The sequence below is a fragment of the Octopus bimaculoides genome, chromosome 9, assembly GCF_001194135.2.
Source record: "Octopus bimaculoides isolate UCB-OBI-ISO-001 chromosome 9, ASM119413v2, whole genome shotgun sequence".
NCBI classification, from domain to species: domain Eukaryota; kingdom Metazoa; phylum Mollusca; class Cephalopoda; order Octopoda; family Octopodidae; genus Octopus; species Octopus bimaculoides.
In genome coordinates this window covers 25,520,540-25,526,212 of record NC_068989.1, presented here as the reverse complement: position 1 = coordinate 25,526,212, position 5,673 = coordinate 25,520,540, and positions in this window count along the sequence as shown.

Sequence of the window (5,673 nt, the reverse complement as noted above, 5' to 3'; positions counted from 1 at the left end):
AGTTCCCATGAGCACTATCTTTTGAACTTCAGCAATTTTGGGGTTTCCTGGAATCTGATCTAGGTAGTAATCAGCCCGTTTCGCTATCATTCCCAGGGCACCTATGACAATAGGTATTGTTTTCGTCTTCAGATTCCACATTTTGCTAATTTCTATTTCAAGATCTTTATATTTGCTCAGTTTTTGGTAGGTCTTGACAGATACGTTTATATCGATTGGGACAGTCATCTCAATGAGGAGGCATGATTTTTGTCTGAAGTCTTGCAGTATGATGTCTGGCCTATTTGCGTCTATCTTTCTGTCAGTTTGAATGGTGAAGTTCCAGAGGAGTGCAATGTGATCATTTTCCCATTACTTCTGCTCGTGATCAGAGATGCACATATCTTCAGCCACCAAGAGACATGCTCAACTGGTTAAGGTCAAACAACTGACAAACCAATCTGTGGTATTGAGCAGAATATTTGCTGTGGCCCATTTGTTATACCAACACAAAACAATGAACATGATAACACTTCCAATCACTTAAGATCAGAAGCCATGACAGTCACTGCCTGGTACTGCATCCGGGCTTTTATTATTATTATTATTATTATTATTATTATTATTATCATTATTCAGTAGTTTTATTTTTATAACGTGCTTTCACTTCACTACCGAGCGCAGCTCTGTGCGCCTTGGGTATGTGCTGTGGTTTGCTGTGGTGCTCTTATGTTTACTATTATTATTATTATTATTATTATCATTATTATGATTATTATTATTAGTAGTAGTAGTATTAGTATTATTATTATTATTATTATTATTATTATCATTATTATTCCTTCGTAACACATTGTAGGTAAAAATGCAGCGGAGCCTTTAGTCATCTGTCAAGTCACAACAAGGACCTCAGACAGATAAAAGTGAATTATTCAAACCCCAAAGAATTCCTCTCGACACATGGCTATGATGCTCCCCCATTACTTCTGCTCGTGATCAGAGATGCACATATCTTCAGCCACCAAGGGACATGCTGGTTAAGGTCAAACAACTGACAAACCAATCTGTGGTATTGAGCAGAATATTTGCTGTAGCCCATCTGTTATACCAACACAAAACAATGAACATGATAACACTTCCAATCACTTAAGATCAGGAGCCATGAGAGTCACTGCCTGGTACTACATCCGGGCTTTTATTATTATTATTATTATTATTATTATTATTATTATTATTATTATTATTATTATCATCATCATCATCATCATCATCATCATCATCATCATCATCATCATCATCATCATTATCATCATCATCATCATCATTATTATTATTATTCTCATCATCTTTCATTTTTGTTTCCATTTCTTGTCGAGTGTCTTCCTGACACCTTGGACTGAGTAACACACTGTATCCATTGTAGGCCAGTAAAATAAGTTCATGCGATAGAGAAATCGGGGAAGAAAGACAGACAGAAAAAAAAAACAGAAAATAAAAAATAAAGAATTAAACGAAGAAAAGTAAGGGGAAAAAGGACAGAAAATGAACAGTGGCTATGCTGTTCTCAAAACGTGTGATGTACCAGTTATGACAGATTTTGCACTTCCTGAATGGGTGGTAAGCCAGGGATCATTCTCAAAATAAATTTCCGTTCGTTTTTTGTTCCTTCCGAGGGGTCCTACTCTCACTGGTATTGTAACAGTCTTGAGATGCAACATCTTTCCCATTTCGATTGGATAATATTTTATTTTCTGAGCTTATCAAATTCTTCTGCTGTGATATTATGATCACACTGTATGCACATGTCAATCAATAAACAGACTTTATTGGTTTGGACTTTCACAACAATATCTGGTTCATGTGCTTTGATGCTCTGATTTGTACATACTGGAAAGTCCCAAAGAATTATTACATTTTCTCCTTCAGTCACAGACTGACGATGATGCTTGTACTATCCGTCAGCAGCTTTGGTTTTATAATGCCGATACAGTATCCAATATAGATATTAGCAAACTCTGCCATATCTTGATTTGTATTGTACAGGTGCTAAAACTTTAGACCCAGATATATGGAGGTCCACTGTTTCAATCCCAGTTTTGCATTATCGGAAAATTGGGTCTACACTATTTTTCATCATTCTGACCTTAAGTGTCCAAGATAAGGCCTTCAATCTTTGTCTTTAGCCCTGAGCTCCGTAGCCACTGATGTGTGTGCTTCTCGTCTACATCAGTTTGTTTTCTACAGGCCACATATTTGCCATGCAGGGGTTTTTGTTCCCACCTATCAGCCAATTGTTCAAACGCATTTTGCTTTGCTAATGACTTCACCATCTTTGCAACTACTGTTACTGCATTTCACTCATGCTGTTCAACCTGGGTATTATGCATAAACTCAATTGAAATTGTTTTCCTTTCATTCATATAAGAATGAAGCTTCTTACATCTTTCATGTTTTTCAACGAGCTTTAGTATCCAGAGGTAACATGTTTTAAGATATTTTGCCAGTCTAATTCTGGTGGTTTTCTAAGAGATTTCAAATTCGATTAACCTTCGACCTCCCTGCTCTCTGGGTTGGTACAGACGATCTGCGTCTGCTTCTGGACAATGCATCTTACTGCCAATCAACAGCTTACGGATTTTCCTGTCAATCTTATTTCACTCATATTCCTGTTCAACACGTTGCAAATATAAATAACAATTGAAACTGCTAAGAAGGTTATAGCTAACACCTTGTTACCTGCCTTTAACTCGGATTTTAGGACTGCTCCAGCTCTCCTGAAACATTCCTTTCTGAACTTCTCTTTAATGCTTACATGCTGAATGCCAAAGCCATCGTTTATTCCGAGGTATTCGTAAGTTTGTTCCTAGGAAGTTTGTTCCTACGTAAGTTTGTTCCTCCTTGAGTTCTTTTATCACTGTGTCAACATCCAACACCACTGAATGTGAGGTCTTCAATTTCCCTTGCTGGAATGTGACCATGACACATCTATCAAGACCAAATTCCATCCTGGTGTCATCGGTAAATGCTTTCACAGTACGTAGTTGTCCTTCTAGCGCATTATCGTCTTTGCCATAGAATTTTGAGTCATCCATATAAAATAGATGAGTTATTTTCTTGTCACCAGTTTTTAAAGTTCTCTTGTAAGTGGTATTAAGGCTATGCAAAAAATTAGATATATGAAAGTGAGTCCCCTTGGAAAATGCCGCAGTTGGTATTAATATTTTTTGTGGTTGGTACGCCATTTGAGTGGTATTATTGGAGATTCGTATTCCACACTGTCATGTTGAGCTTCAGGAAGTTCGATATCACAGGAGAAATTTTGAAGATATCCAGCGCGATTTCCAGAGCCATGAAAGCGGTATGCTCTCAAAGGCTTCTTTAATAATAAATGGTGTACAAAAGCATTTGCATGTTTCCAGTAATCCCCTATTTCTATACAAATCAGTTTTATCCTCAAAAAGTTTGTTTTGTCCTGATATAGAGGATTACTGGTAACATGCAAATGCGTTTGTACACCATTATGTCAAATGCGGTTACAATGTATCATGATTAAAGGAAATTGCAAATGACATAGCTAAGATTAGCAAAGGAAGTTAAACTTTCAAGCATAATTTTAACAGAGTACAATATGTGACAGAATTCCTTTAGCGATTAACGGGCACCGAAATTTCGCAGACATTTCAAAAGTGTTACATGAAAGTTACCAGCATATTGCAGAAAAAATATCCTCGTTTCAAACATGTTTCCTCAGCCGCCTATTGTAGCCTTTAGATGGAATAAAAATATAAGAGAAATATTAACCTCTACTCCAAGAAAACAAACATTAGAGGATCTTCATGCTGTGCCTTGAAAAACAGTCACAAGAGAGGTAAGCCCTGTACATTGTTCAACAACAAAAGTCAAGTCGATTCATCAAGAATAATAACAGAAATGCTATGATTTACACGGAAGGTGGGACGTGTAGAGATTCCCATTTGGTGTATGTAGCAGAATGCACCAAACACAACTTGATTTATGTCGGTGTATAACAGAACAAGTAAACAAAAAAATTCGGTGGGTATAGATATAACGTCAGGTACAATAACAGTAGTTGGACAGAACTTGTCGAACATTTTACATCAACGGTTCCAATTATGGAAAAGATTTGAAAAAGAATTGAAAGTGCATGTTCTCTGAAAATATTCTGCATCTGCAACACTTGCAGTCTTCATACATTTTAAGGAGAAATGTGTTTGTGAGTTATTAACATCACGACCTGGATAGATGAATAAAATGTCAGGGGAAATTCATCATATTTACACAAAACTGATTAAATATTCTTTTTCTTTCCTTTTGCATTTTTCTTTTCCTTTCATTTTTCTCTTTCATTTTTTTTTTTTTGCCAATTGTAAACTTCAAAAGTTGAGATTGCTGGTTGCCTCGGTCAAATTTTCGATTTGAATTTCTATAATTTTGAATTTCTATGTATTACTTTTCATTTTGAAAAAGGTTAGCTGTCGAAATATCGTTCAACCAATAAAACATCGATTGCCATCTCATCGATCGCTTCGTATTATCTATTATTATTATTATTATTATTATTATTATTATTATTATTATTACTATTATTATTATTATTATTATTATTATTATAGAGTTTATATAGCCTATCGAAATCTATTAACTTTGCATAAAAGATGGAATACGCTAGCATTTGAGACAGGTATATTGTGAACGATATTCGTAACTTATTTATTCTGTACCAATCATATTGAAACACTATTTTTGATATTATTTCTATGTTTGTATCTCCATAATTCCTACTTGTTTTCTGTTCATATGAAGTGGACCAAGATACTGGACTATTCTGATTCTCTTCATTCTCTTAACAATGGTTAGTTACGAGATTTTGGTAACAGACTATCCAGGAGATATTAGACATGTAACAGAAACTCGTCACCAGATTTTTGATGTAAATAATCAATGAGTTTGGCCAGGAGGTGAGGGTTCTGTTATATAGTATTTGTCATCTGATTTTTTTGTATGGTGCTATATATGCAATACTTGAACATTTCTTGCAGTTGTTTTATCAGTTCTATATGGTACACCCGAAGTTTATTAAAATGATTTCTTGTACGTTGCAATTGTAGTTCTTGATCAGATACAAATCAGCTCTAATGTAAATCAAAATTGTAATCAAAAACATGACATTTTTTTCTATTTCACATGGATGAGTGGAACATTTGAAGAGGATTTAGTAGCTATAAGTAGTAGGGCAAATTATCGTGTAGAGCTTATATCACTGGCATCTGATCATTAAAACTTGAAACTTAGTATCACCCAACGATCAGTAAAATGTTCTATTCGATGAAAGAACATAAATTTCTTACACCAATTTTAGAACACATCTTAAAAATAAAATCCTAAATATATGCTCACACTTCAAACACAATCAAGCACTTTCAAAAACACGCCAGATAATTAAGGTAATCAAGGTAATTAGAGTTATTGTCATTTCCCAATCTAATTAGACTAATATAAATGTAATTTTTATTTTTAAGAATTTACCGCTCGTTTTAGTTACAGGCATGTTTTTAATGAATAAATACTGAAATAGCAAGAATTACAGAGAAACCTGAAGTTAAAATTAGAACCTAGACACAACTATTATAGGAATACTGTGAAAGGAGGAGGAGGAGTAGGTAGCTTCAACAT